This window comes from Amblyomma americanum, chromosome 6, assembly GCF_052857255.1.
Source record: "Amblyomma americanum isolate KBUSLIRL-KWMA chromosome 6, ASM5285725v1, whole genome shotgun sequence".
Lineage (NCBI taxonomy): Eukaryota > Metazoa > Arthropoda > Arachnida > Ixodida > Ixodidae > Amblyomma > Amblyomma americanum.
Window position 1 is genome coordinate 28,821,842 of NC_135502.1, and position 14,397 is coordinate 28,836,238.

The 14,397-nt window shown below is 54.0% G+C and overlaps 1 protein-coding gene across 3 annotated transcripts in view; it reads left to right on the forward strand.

The window, feature by feature from the left end:
* Positions 1-14,397, forward strand: part of CdGAPr (GTPase-activating protein CdGAPr) — a 250,190-nt gene that overhangs the window by 76,709 nt on the left and 159,084 nt on the right. Inside the window, exon 1 of one of the 3 annotated variants that reach the window (XM_077668886.1) lies at positions 11,864-12,459. The exons of the other annotated variants lie outside the window; for them this stretch is intronic. The gene's annotated coding sequence lies outside the window, so the exon portion shown is untranslated. Of the gene's footprint in view, positions 1-11,863; positions 12,460-14,397 lie in introns of those variants that run through there. 3 annotated transcript variants of the gene reach the window in all.

The following is a 14,397-nucleotide window of genomic DNA, read 5'->3' on the forward strand; positions in this document are numbered from 1 at the left end:
AACGCAATCCGTGTGACTGCCAGGTTCGTTATAAATGTACTCGACTGCATTTTCTTTGTGTATATCGCGGCGCGCGCGCAACAGAACCGGTTCCGCCAGGCTTTTAAAAGCAACAACAGTGTTCGTTGGAGTCTTTATAAAATGTCCATCAGGGCTTCTTCGTTCAACCCTAGCAGACCCGCATAATGAACGTTGAAGCGTTCAGGCTAATGGATGCAGACGGGTCGGAGCCGGCATGCATGTAACCGGCCTCCCGAACGACGTGTACAAAACGAGACAAAACGCTCCAGACCGCCGCTGCTGCCATGTCATACGATGCTTCCTTCCATCACGGGGACGGACGGATCGCCATAGCGTTGCGCAGCCATATCTCCCTCGCCCCCCTCTTTCCTCCTCTAGCGCCCCGCTGCTCTCCGATCCTTCGTGTGTGTTTCGACAGCCGGTTCGGTTCTTCCGGAACCCGTTCTTTTCGAGAGAGGAGTGGTTTTGTGTGCGTCCGTGTTTCTCGCAGGGCGCGCCGCTCCCGCGTGCGTGCGTGTGTTTGCGCTCGCGAAGCATAAAGGGGGGCTCGTTGCCGTCGTTACCGTCGTCGTCGTCTTGCGCCGTGTCCGCTCCGGTTTGCTCGGGTGCGTGCGTATCTGAATAGAGCCGCGGGTGTGCCCCCCCCCCCCCCCCCCCCCCTCTCGTTCTCCGTGCGTTCCACGTCTCGACGGACCGGTCGCCCTCTCCGTCGTCCACAGTTGTCCCCTTTGTCAGCTGGGAGGACGCAAGAAAAAATAATGGATTCAAGGCGGGTGTGTAGATGGAAGCAGGGTGTAGAAGGGGGGAGGTGGGGTGCCCTTTGTTGCCCCAACGTGTATGCGCAACGGTCGCGCCGCGTCCTGTCTCTTCGCGCGCGGCCTGTCTTTGTGGGACGTTGGGCCGTGCCCCCAGGGCGCGAACCAGCGCTCGTCGTCCTCTCCGCGCATGCGCGAACAAGAACGAGCGCGACGGTTGAAGAAAAGAAAGGGTCGGTAGTCTCGGTCGGCGTGCCCTTCCGCGTGTGTCAATGCGCGCGGATCAGCCATACTCGTTGATTTTCTCCGAGACGCCCGCCTATACGGCGCTTCGTTTTCTCAAGCTCCGACGTGTCCCGGCTGGAATTTTTTTTTGAAAACCCTTTCTTCTGTTTGTTATTCGTGGAGCAATTTCTGTTCGTTCTTCTATAATTTTCGCTCCTTTTTCATCCGTCCCAACATACGATAATTAGATAAATCGCGGTTGCTGACCACGTCCGAAGAGGGGTCGACGTTTCAGAACCGCGTACGAGTTCCTTGTTCACGTAAGGAACCCGCGTACGCCTTCTCCCCGTCCTGTGCCTGACGAGACAAATCTGTCGTCGAAACCTTGGTTCGGCCCAAACGCATACTATTTGTCTTCGTTAGGTGGGGCACGCTACGGTATTGAACCGTAATAAAGGTCATAGAGGTCATCCCCTCCATGCATGCTCGTGGGAGGTTTGCGTGGCTGCTTAAGTTTGTTGTTTACCTTTTCAGTTATTTTTTCCGTACATCGCTGCGAGCGCGCCGCACTGTCGCCTGTTCTGTCCGCACCCTGTTACAGGAAGAATTCAGTATCTTATGATTTTGGGCGCAGCAGTGGCAAGGCCGCCAAAGCGCCCTTTGTTTTTTTTTTATCTTTTTCATTCGCCCTCACTAGGGTCATTTGTCTTTGATCGTTGCTGCCCTCCGACAGTGCAGGAGTGAAGATTAGCGGTGGGCAATGCCTCTCGTAATGATTGGACGGGACGTTTTTCTTTTGCGAACGGAGCCATTCTTGCCTGTGTACACACAACAAAGAATAAGTTTAGAGGGTGTTTACGCTGTCACGGCATCGACAGCAGGTGGGCATCGCCTCGAAATCGTCGCTGCAAAGCGATCGGGAAGGACTCAGCTGACCAACGCAGGCGGCGCTCGGTCGCAATCGACATTTGCGCGTCACGAGCATTGTGCGTCTTTGTCGCTAAACTAAATTGCGATTTCTTCTTAACGGCGGTGCGGTACGTCGGTTTTGGCTTTTCGCTATTTCCCGTGCACACTTCGGCGTGCCTTGTTGCTCACTTGTTCTCGCGTTCTTCTGATATGAACTCGGAACTAACAGAGCGTGTTCTATTCACGGTATACTGGAACGATATTCAGCCGCCTCCACTGAGAGCGCGAGTGGAGGGGAAGCCGTGACGTCACTTGGCCGACACCGTCCGGATGCCACGCAAAGGGCTTTGGCTGTCCCATTAACGGTTGGCTCACTGTGAAACAGGCTCGCATGGATGGGAGCGACCGACGAACGTGATCGCTGCACCTCCTGTTGCCATCGCCAGCTCTTATTGGGCGTCGAGCAACGGCCATTGTGCAGCTCCCAACTTAACCCTGGACTTCTCGCACGCATTGCGTAACCCCCCCCCCCCTCCCCCCCCCCCCCTCCCCAGTTCTTAGCATATATGCGGCTGCACCCGCGGCAGACACACGTAACACCTTTGCAGTGGCTTTATTCCAACCTTGCCTCGCCTATTTTCCGAGGCGCGTAATGGGGCACAGTCTTATCGGGTTGCAAATAGCCGCGCCTATTCAGCGCAGCCGGCCTTCGACGCTGTGCGTGTTGTACGGTTGGCTGCGTCGCATACTCGAGCCTATTATGTCTTTTCTGCATCTCGTATAAGTATTTGTATGTGTGTGTGTGTGTATGCGCGGCGCGTCAAGATCTGGGCCCCATTCTATGGCCGTCGCCCGGGAGACAGGCAGCTGAGCCGGGGTGACCCCGCGAATCTTTCTGCCGCGCGTGCGCGTGTTCAGGCGGGCAGAGTGCGCGCTGGCGCTCCACATTCGTGGCCCGGCCGTCTCGCATGGGGTGTCGCGCCCAAGGGGAAAGTGCCGTAATTGCGGCCGGCGAGATCTGCACTGTTTTGTGACGACCGCGTTGGCTTACTTCCAGGCCCCGGCTTTGGCTCGGCGGAGAGGGATGGCCGCAGGGGGCACTGCACCAGCTGCGACTCGGGCCGTGAGACTGGCCCGCATAGCTTGGTATTCGCGGCCGCTTTGGGGGCACCTGCACGCAATGATGGGAGCCACTCGGGGACAGCTGCATCGTGACTGCGTACTTACTTCTCGGGCTTCTGGCGTTGTCCCGGCGGCGGGCAGGTGTCGGAAACGACCGCCGTGCGCGCGCGAAGTTTGATGGAGATCTTGGCACGTTTCGCGCGCCCCTGCCACAAGTTGGCGCGCCGCTGGTGATGTGGCCTCTCGTTGTGGGACTCACGCGTCTATAATTGCGGTGGCATTTGTAGATGTTGTGCACTTATATATATATTTATACAGTGTGTGAAGCGTCGAATGTTCGACGGAACGGGGTCAGCTTGCACTTAATAGCGCCGTATAGGCAACGAAGGCTTCATGACCGAGGTTTAGCCGTCGTATATTGCCCAGTGCTGTCCTTTGGTTCCAGCTGGCTCTGTTGGAAATCTGCGTGCCTGTGGGGTAAGCTCGTTCCTCGCTTGCGCGGTGCGTAGCCGTGTGAACGCAGTGTGTAGTTTGTTACACAACGGTCCTCGCTTCAGCTCGTCTCGCTCGGCTTCGTTGCACGCGCGAGCCGAGTCGTGCATGCAGCGCTGCCCAGTTGCATTGCGTGTTCAGGGCGCCGCGCTTGGTGGGCTGCAGGCTGCTTGCGGGATCCGCGTGTCGGGCTGTTCCGAATGGGTTACTCTGATCACGATACGTTGTGTCGAGTGTCGGAGCAGCACACACACGCGTAAACCAGAAATTGGCCGAGCAGTTGCGCCTCTTATCGTGATTCCCTTAGCTGCCCCGATAGCGTCTTTCGCTCGCCGAGACTGGGCCAACATATTGTAGTTTGTAAATTCGTGACGTCTGTAATGTATGCGACACACCACGTGCCGTTTTCCAAGCGAGGTACTCTCGGCGACAAAAGTTTCCAGGGCGCGCGAGAAGCGACCTAAGCGCACGTGCGACTTTGACCTGCGAAAGCGTGGGTTCGAGCTACCGGCTAATATCGAGCTATCGGCTTCGGTTGGCTCTCAAGCGCCCTGAAGCTTTTGTCCCGTATAGTACAGCCCCCGTCAAAAGTATACAGCCCAAGGGGTTAGCTTCTAAGCTGCTTAGCGCAGCTTCCTAGCACATCTAGCAGTCCGAAGCTTGGGAGGATTGAGGACGCGAAGCCATTCCTCTTTCGAGACAGTACGGCCGCTGAGGATTCATAACGAGGTGTACAGCAGGCCCCACAAGCAAACCCTTTGGACCAGTCGACGGGAAGTGTAGATGCTTTTAGATTTTGCTGGCACCTGGTGCTACCTGTTAACGCGTTTACAGGCCTAGGAAGTTTACCGGGATGATTTCAGCGTCAGGCGCGCTCTCGCGTACACCCCGCTTACATTTACTTTGCTGGCGCTCATTGCGCCTGAGAGGTTAAGGTTTTTCGTTGGTGCTTTCGTACTGCTATAGCGTCGGCAGTTCGGTGTCGCGAAAACCGGTTCCCAGGCCTTTGTTTCCCTTCGCTAGTCCTGCTACCCCAGTCGCCCACTTTTGCATATTATTGCTACGAAACACCAGAGCTTTTGATCAACGCTGATAATGTAGTGCCTGAGTTGTGTTTAGCGCTTAGTTTTTAATATAGAATACGAAAGGACAACACAGAAAATGCCACCAGAGGTTTTTTGTCTGTGCGATAAATCCAATTTAGTCATGTGCGCATTACTGGCGTACGTTGTAGCTATGCTGATGCCGAGGAAAGAAAGGCCGGTGTATTTTTCCGAACCTCGTCGGAGGTATACGTTAAACTAGCTTGTGCTCAATCGGCAACTTTACATTGGTCGCAGGACTCACTCACGCGTCCGTTCGTTTGTGCTTAGACTGTTCAGTTCAAATTAGCTGAGTCCGGGCGAATTTGAGTCCCATTGTGTATGCGTTTATATGTCAGCATGAGTGAGTAAGTTCATAAGATTCGGAGCCTGAGTTAGTCTGAGTGAACTGAGTGAGATCCAGCTGAGCCTGAGCGTATCTGTGCGATCCCGAGTGAACCTGTGCTTTGCGATTTTACCTAGCGCGGACACAATCGCGGGTGGCGAGTGATCACTAAAGAGTTATAGGATATCGTTACCGTGTTTACGTTTTTGGGAAGCGTCGCTGATTGCATAGCGCAAGCATTGTTCCCCGTCTGAATTCCTGAAAGGTTTCAGGTGTGCGTCTTGTCGTGCTTACTGGAGGAGCGGCAGTGCTTAATTTCGGTGACTCAGTGCCGTTTAATTTTTCCGTATTTGGTTTGTTTGAGGATCTCAAGGGCGGCGCAGCTGACAATAGTTAACGCGGCGACGTTGGCTGGCCATATCTTTATTGTCGTGCTGCTTCCTTGTCTCACTGTCCGCTGCGTGGATTAGACCGGCCTGTGCCCTTGGAGCAGTGAGTCCGCTGGCTTTCCTTTCCTTTCCTTTCGTTTGTTTTTTTTTTCGTTGACTTGGGGGGCAGGCTATAACTCCGTCCTCTTTGCATTTACTCTTCCGAGCGTGTCGAGCTCGTTCCCTCTTTCGCCTTCGACACATGCACGGAAAATCGCCTTCCACAGCTCCGCACTCCTCGTCTATGTGCGGTCGAGCACTGAGTGTGTGGTACAAAAAAAAAACAAGATAAAGTACACACGCCGCCAGTGCAGCCTCTCCGGGACATTTGTCGCACCTTCGCTCTCGCCAACACTTTCGTTATTTTTCCTTGGCAGTTTTTCACGCACTCGTGCCCTCTGTTTCGCGGGTTTCTCTTGTGCCTGGAACGTGAGGCGTCTTTTGACTCGCTTTCCGCGGCCGTCTTTAATTTTTATATTTTTGTGGCAGGCGTTGAGGAAGCTTTTCTCTTTTGCTCGCTGTTGCGAATTTTTTTCACGCTTTTCCTTTTCCTTCGCATTTTAGCGGTTTCTAGCCCACTTTCATGTTTGTCACTCTCCAAGCGACTGTTGTACCGCTGCCGCCACTATGCGGCAGACCTGTGCTCTGCGTCGTGCCTGCTGCTTTACAGGATATACGGCTTCTCTCGTTTATTTGGTGATATTTTGCTCCTTCTGGCTTCTTTATATATCTAGCTATTCGTCGTCGCCATCAGTGATTCGGTGTCAAACGGCTGCGCCTGGCGAGGTCTCGGGATCACCGCAGAGAAGCTTAAAAAAAAAAAACAAGGACATAAAAGTGTAGCAGTAATGAATGCCGAGGTTCAGAAATGTGGCAGCGCTGCAGTGGCGAGAGGGAGCTTTTTCCTTGCGAACTGATTGATGGGAATGAATCATGAAGTCGCTGAGACTAGCGAAAGAATAAACTCGCACCCCCCTGCACCCTTCCTCTCACAAAAACAGTGTGCCGCCAGCGTAGACATGTCTGATTTGACATTGTTATATTCTGAAACGCAGTATGTGTGCTTGAGCTAGCGCGAGACAAGGTCACGCACATATATATACAGGAGATCAAACCGAGGGGTTGTTTAAAACGCTTTTTTTCTCTCTCTGTTTCGCCAGTGCTGAAGGTCATCTTTCAAAGCTGTCTTAGAACGCCCCTATATATGGTCCGCTTCATGTTTGCAAAGATCAAAGGCTCATTCACTGTTTGCGATGCAGAGGTTGCAGTGACTGCATGCTCCCTCTTTATTGGCTCAGGCTAAGTGTTCCGCCGAAATGCTAAGTCAGAAGGATTTTCGTGGGCTTCTCCGACTGTTCAAACAAAGCAAGTAAGGTCGACACTCTGTCCTTGAAGACGTTCGTTTCGTTGCTTTGATGCCTTCCGACGGGGTCTCTCGTCAGTGGGGAAGCACGTAAAGGTCCTTCTCATTCTGATGGTCCCTTCGAGAAGCCGGTCGTGAATAGGCCGGTTCCAAATAAAGTCGCGGGGCAGCCTTTCAGGGCGGACGAAAGAATTTCCGATCGTTGCACTCGGCCGAAGGAAGCGACCGCATCGCACACGGATGCGGCACATCCAAGGGCACATTCATGTAATACGGCTGCGCTGCTGTAACGATGGGGGTTGCTGCGGGAAGTATATGTCTGAGCCGCCTTGTATGGAGAATAACTGAACCCGCCTCATCCCACCCGCCGTGGCAACAGAATGGCTTTTGAGCCCCGTGTCGCGGGTTCGAGCCAGGAATGCGCCGGTGGCCGCATTCGACGCCCGTTTACCGAGAACTTCGCGTGCGGCCCAAGCTGCCATGTGAAGGATGCTCTCCTTATGTCCAACCAGTTTTCAGTCGGCTTCTGTCTTAATGGTTTAGCCGGGGAAGCGTTTTGGATGAGCGGGTGTCAATTCGATAATGAATATCATTATAAGATGATTCTTATGACGGAGTCCAGTATGCGTTCGCAGAGTTGGGTTCTTGCTCCTTTCTTGCACATTATCTGCGGTGAACGTCCTTGTGTATCTTTGCATTGTTGTTTTTCTCGCCGTGTTTCTAATTCTCGCGTGGTGAAGACGTTGGGCAACGTTAGGCGACGTTCGTGCGCCATCTCCTGTGTTTTATATCGTCCCCCGTTTATGTAATGCCCTTGGTAAAATGAAATGATTGCAGGGGGGTTATGGTAAGCAAGCGTATTCTATTGCTTGGGAAGTAGGATATCTGGTTCCTGGTGACGGGGCGCCACCTTTCATAGAGCGATCAATCAGGCTATATGGTCACTAGACCTGGAAATTAATTTTAAGGTTGACGGTGGTTTAACGTCCCAAACCGACTCAGGCTATGAGAGATGCCGTAGTGAAGGGCTCCGGAAATTTTGACCACCTGGGGTTCTTTAACGTGCACTGGCATCGCAATATAGTACACGGGCCTGTAGAATTTAGCCCGCATCGAAATGCGACCACCGCGGCCGGGATCGAACCCGCGTCATTCGGGTCATCAGCCGAGCACCATGACCACTCAGCCACCGCGGCGGCAGGAAGTTAATTTTAATTATTTTCGGTTCCTAAAATGCATTGTATTCGTGCGAGTTCGTGCGTGTTTTCCACCTGGTCTGAGCACGTTTTGTAGCTGTGGGTATCCGCGCCCTCCGCATTGCGCCATTCGTCACGGAAGAGGCAACTCTGCGACAAGTTTGGCACTGGCGCCGGGTGGATCAGTCGTCGCTTCCGGCCGGCTTGTCACCGCCACCGCCGCGACCCGCTGGAACCAACAAAAGCAGAGCCCCGCAGTGCGCCCCATGTTCAAGGAAGGGCTCTTCGAGGGGGGACTGCGGGTCAGAGGCACATCGTGTGCCAGTCGGTGATGGAGCGCGAGATGGTGTGCCTGCGCGCTAGCTAAGTTATTTTTCTTTTGAAGTCAAGTTAAGCCTTTCTTGTGTGGCACATTGCGAATTAGTTTTACGTCTCCCCGACTGGGCTACGATTACAAGCTGAGCGCAGAATGGCGAATTATAGTGCGCATTTGATGATTCTGGCCCGACACTACATGCAATCGTGCCTGGCCATTCGGACGAGTTAGTCAGTCAGCTCGAATCTGTGCGTTTCTTAGGTGGAAGAAGCGACCCAAGGTGATGACTGGTCATCGCTCAACACGTTAGTGTGTTTGGGCAGTCATACTGGCTGTAGTCTGCGCACGCGGAAGTGATTATTTTTGTGTTGTGAGCATGCTGCTGTTTTTTTTCTGTTCTTCCTGCCTTGCGACGATTACGTCCAGGTGGCGCAGTGGTCATGACGATCCTTTACTCATCACACGGCGGCGGAATTGAATCCCAACTGCGATGGGCGCATTTCGGTGGAGGCGAAGCGCAAAAAGGTCCTTGTAAAGATCCCCAAGGGGGGCCTTGTGGTAGAAATGAATCCGGAGCCGTCCATTCTTTCTTTCGCTCGTTAAACTCTTTCCCATGAAACATTTCCCATATTTCCATTCTTTGCATGGCAGCGGGCTAGTAATGTTGTAGCAGAGAACCCGCTGCTTTCTCCTCCTAGAAATCGATCTCCGCTTTGTGCTCGGCTTTGAGGCTCGAATGGAGCCGTTTCGAAAAGAACAAAGTCATAGCCCTGTTACTTATCCTTCTATCTTGCCCTCATTTTTTTTTCCCCTGCCCCTGTTTTGAACGGCGTCCGAGGCATAGCGAATGAACGCTACTTAACATTGCTATCTCCATCTCGGCCGCTTTGGAGCGAATGGAGACCGGATGAAAAACTTGCATATATATTAGACAGCGGTGGCTGTTTGTCAAACGTGAACGCAGTGTATTGCGGCGGTGCAGCGGCTCTGTAAGTGCGTTGTGGCGCGTTCATATACAGGGAAGGCGCGCTTTAAGAGTAATTAACGAAAGATTCTTCATTCTCGTTGTAGCTCGCGCGTCGTATGCGAGTGCTCCGATGACGTCCCACGAGAGAAAGGTGTTGTAGTGCGTCGCTTCGTGCAGTGGTGTGCGCGCTACTGGGAGGGGTGAACGAACGGCTACCGCGCCTGGCCCCGTTCCGAACGGGCTCGTCGCTTCGTGCCCGAGCCGTGAAAAGCGAGGGATGTGGCCGCAGTGCGGGGCGGTCCACGAGAGCAGCAGCATCTTCGCTTTTCGCCGGCCGTGTCGGAGGTCCCGGTCGAGATTGAGCGCGACATTTGTTTATCCGCGAATGAGTGACGGGACCCGCAGCGGGGTGATTCCGAAGCGTGGGAGGGCGGACGGGAGCTTCTTGTCACTGGCGGACACTGTGTTCCGTCGCCGTCCGATGTTGTGCCGGTGCGCTGTTTGGGACATTGGTGGCCGTAGTCCACTCCGTGGGCGTGTGAATGTCCGAGGGCTCGGCGGGGGTCCCCAAGGTGAAACGGGTTTTGAACGTAGAGACTACATTTACCACCGATATTCATTGTTCAAGAAGTTGAAGGAAGCGAAATGTGCAGTTACTCGCGTCAAACGTTGAGCGCCAGCTGCTGCAGTAATGCTAGTGCATTCCTACTCAGTGCCCACGCAAGCACCTGTATTGTTGTTGTTCCCAACAACACATTTCGCATACCCACACTGGAGTATCGGTCAAGAATCGAGATACATTTTATAAAGGCTCTATATCTTCTTCGTTACACCTCTTCCTCCAGTTCGTTCACCTCCTGCTCCAAGCTCAGCTGGATAGCTCGAGTAATCTGATCTCTGCTGGTAAGGTGGTTGCGCGAGGCCGAGTAGGTCACCCACTCGAAGCGGTGGGGCTTCGTTTCCTTAGATGAAACAATTAGAACAACCCGCCCGGTCTAGTCCCGCTTACGCTTCGAGTTATCGATCAGTTTGGTCACGGTTTCAATTCTGCGTTCCGTGAACTCAGTTCGTAGGGTGATTTTCCCATTCATGCAGCGGGCCGGGATTCTCGCCATGGGCTGCTGCTAATTTTTCATCGGCTATCAAACTTTTTAAAGTCGTGCAGCTTTTCTCCGAAACCGAAAGGTTGAGCAAAGCTGGATGTTAATCTTAGTCGAGAAGGTGTGCGCATGGCTACTAGTGGCGTCAGGTTCAAGGAAAGTGAGATACAGATCTCCAGTTTCCTCACCTGTTTCCTTTTTTGTCTTGAGAGGAGATAGCGTTTGGATCGAGGGTAATTCGTGAATAGTTTACCACCTCTGTGTTTTCTGTTTTATTGCCTCTCTCCTGACCAACGTCCGTTTTTATCTAGCCACTTCTTGTTTCCTGACGATTATTTAACGACACCTGACAGTGCAGGTGGTAGGCCATGTGACTGCAGTGCGCCCTAGTCCTAGCGGCGCTCAGTCGCTTCGCCGTTTCAGCTTGCTGCAAAATTGAAAGCTCGGGCGGTAATTAACGTGAAGATAGCTTTACTCTTGCTCTCAATCTTGTAAAAAGCTGCGGCGCATGCTGCAGGGCCCGGGCGTGCCTAGTTGGTACCCTGAATCTCCTGATCCAAACTGTGTGAGACCATTAGACGAGAGTGAGAGAGAAAAAAAAATAACATTCATTAGCAACCGTCAGAAGGTTGACCTGGGGATCCGAGGCGCAGCTCGGTCCCAGCCATTTCCTCCTCCTCCTCAGCCGTCGACCGGGATCACCTGGATCTCAGCAGCGGCCAGGGCGAGATGGATGACTTCACGTTGTCCCTTTTCTCCCTGTTTGAGAAGCAGTGCCTCCCAGGACTCATTTGTTCTGTCAGGTTCTGCGAAGGTAGGACACGTCCATACCATTTGGATCATGCCCGCTATGCCCTCGCAACGTTTGCACCTGGGGCTGGAAATCTCCGGGTGCCACTTGCTTTATTATAAAGCTGGGGGTCTGGGAATGCTCCGGTTTGTAGTTTACGCCGCACAAGCTCTTCGCTTTTGGAAGTGCCGCTCTGTCTAATTTGTAATGATTTGGGTTTTATTGATGCCTACTAAGATTGCCATCGAACTGTTGGGGCCCCTCATCGCGCGAGGGATGACGGGGCGGCGTACGAGACGCCGAGACCTTTTGTAGATATTTAGATGGAGCATCAGACCAGGGAGCCCTCAGTGTTCTATTGAAAGACGGCATGTTCTTCGAATTCTGCACTTGAACTCGGTGTTTCGTACATAAGGAGCACATATTAGGATTTTCTCAAGAAAGGCCATTGTGCGGACTAGCGGTATCCGAACACGAGCCCGACTCCGGCGTGACGTCAGAGATCAGAGCGGCGTCGGCGCGCGCGCGCTCTTCCTTTGAGGCGTCTCCTCCAGATGGTGCGGCGTGCACGTGGACGGCCGCTGTGGCGGGCCATCGATCTGTGCCCCTTCGTCGTCCTCTTCTCCCACCTTTGCGTCGGCGCGCAACCGTCCTTCTTTCCCGCGCACCCGTCCGTCGTCCGGCAAGTGGCGGCGCGTGGCGGCGCGTCCGTGCACATGCACGCACGCGGGTGCGCGGCCGTGGCGGCGCCGGCGTACCGCGCCAACAACCACGCTGCTGCCTCTCCCTCCGTGCGTAGTCGTAGTAGTACGCGCCTCGCGTCGGCCTCCCCCCTCGGCGCCCGTCGTTTCTGCTGCTGCTGCTGCGTCGGCGAGCGTGGCCCGTCGTGCCTCCTGTTTGTGTGTGCGGAGCGGCGACGTGCGCGCGGTGCGCCCAGTGGTCACTCGGATCGCGGTGGTGCACCCGGTGTCTTCTGCTCGCTCCGTGGTGGTGGTTCTGTCCGGTCGTGCTTCTGAGGTGGTGCGGGAATGCGCTGGTGCTCGCCGGCCTTCTGGTGCCGCTGGTGATGTGGTGCGTGCCGCCGTGTTGCGAATGCGGCGGCGGAGACCGCCGCCGTTCGAGCGACCCGTCGTCACCATCGTCCTGTTCCCTTTGCTATCGGCGCGAACCGCAGCTTCTGGTCGCCGCTAAACGGCTCGCTGGTGACTCGCGGCCCTTCCAGCATTCGGCGCGCGTCCTCGGCGATCCGATCGTGGGCAGGCGTCCCCGGCTGTGAGTCAGCGGGAGCACCGCAGGCCGTCGGAGATGCCGTCGGGCTGGAGCGAGCTGGCGCTCCAGTGCGTCAGCGTGAGTAGGACGCCCTCTTCTTCGATTCGTCACTTGAACGCCCCGCTTTGTGCTTGCGCTTGCGCGGTTACGGCATCTGGGAGCTGAGTGACTGGTGCGAAGTGCTGCGCTGCGTCTGTGCAGAGCGAAAGAGAACAGTTAGCTCTCAATTCGTAAATCCGAACTAATCAGCCAAAATACCTGCCTCAGCTTCTGTAATAGGCGTTATCCTGGCGTGACGTGGGATCCTCTGATGGAGGGGTTGTTTTGATGTGAACCGCGGGAATTTTGTGTACGAGCTATAAGCGGAGATGAGCATTTCACGTAGGATTTGATAGAAACGGGCATGGCTGACACCTAATTGAGTGTAGACATGGATCATTTGCATGTTTGGGGCAGTTATCAGGCTTTCGACATCACACTGTACGCTCAGTCTCTGCACTGCCACCTGAAATTTCTAGCGCAAGCCAAGTCAGAAACTGAAAAGCGCAGGATGCTGTTGTTTTTTTTAGTGTGACCAAGCGCGCACGTCAGTCTGTCGGGTCTGTTAATTGTTCAGCAGCTGAAGTGCTGTGCTCCAGCATCGTTGTCGTTCGTAACTGCGGCTTTCTTTACATCACTGATTGCTCAACAGAGAAGACTTGAAACGGTAAACGAGCGGGTTTCACCAGCGAATGACCGTGGTAGACGCCCTCTACCAACGCAGCGGTCCACTTACCGTCAGTGGTTGGAGATAGTTCCTCATGCGCGCTTCTTGCGCCTAATCCCTTGATAGGGTAAACTTCTTATCCTCGGCTGCCGACGTTTTAAGTAATCTAGTGCAGATTTCACGAAATAGACCTGGGCTTGTCTACGCCTGCCTTCGCTGTTGCACGCGGGACAATTTTCAAAGACGACCCTCGCGCACAAGCTCCGAGTGTCTCCTCTGGTACGTGTGAATGTTGCACACCGATTTCCTCGCGTTGCAAACTAGTTCAGTAGGGATCCTAGCGTATTAGCGGCGTGACCATCGTTGCGTATGGCTAGTGGCGCATCCCCGCGCCTTCTTCCTCGACCGTCTGGCCGCGTTGGAGCGCGCTAATTAAGAGCTTGCGAAACCTCGCCTTCGACGATCACGCGACGGCAGTCGGGTCCCGTCGTTTTCCATAAAAGTGTTTGTCTCTCTCTCTCCTCTCTGGGAAGCGATGCGCTTCTTGAAGAATGTCACGTAAGGGGGCGTCGCGGCGCTGAACAAGAGCGTTGCAGGTGTGGCGTTTTAGGCAGCATGAACGTGGCCTCTTTGCACATTCACTGGTGTGAACCTTTACTTCCGCCTTGTTTTGCTTTGCTTTTTGTTTTTGTTGTCCTTTTATGTAGGGTAAGAAACCTTTAGGAGGCGAAAGTAGATCCTGAGATAGTGGCAGTAGATAGCCTGTACAAAAGTTCAATGGGCACTTTATGGAGTCTGTAGATTTTGCATTGAAAGTTTTGTGAACCCACGGTCCTCCAGGGACCGCGCGGGCAAGACGTCGCGAAGATCCCCTTCAAACCTGACCTAGCCGGTCGCTGGCGTGGACCTTCAAGCTGCACTTCTTTAAGCCGCAAAAGCGAGTTTAAAGTGTTGTTGTCAGTTACACTCCGTCAATGCGCGCTTGCTGTTGGCGTCCGCGTGGACTCCGCGCTTCTTACGACCGTCTGGAGGGAGAGGATGTTGTGCTCTCCTCTCATTCCTTGAGTTCACGCCCTCAGCAGGTGTTGGTTTGCTTCTGTATAATGAAGCAGGACATCGTGTGTTCACTCTGCTTGTTTCAAACTTGGGGCTTTGTCCGCTGTTTTTCTTGACTAGCCAGCGTTATGCTGCAAACACGTTGTTCTGGGCCGGTGGGCTTGCTTGTTGCCCCAATGAGACCGTGGAAAAATACGTCTGTGGTTCTCCGCTGACTGCGAAGTTTTAGTAGCATGCGGAGCTCTACAGACGCC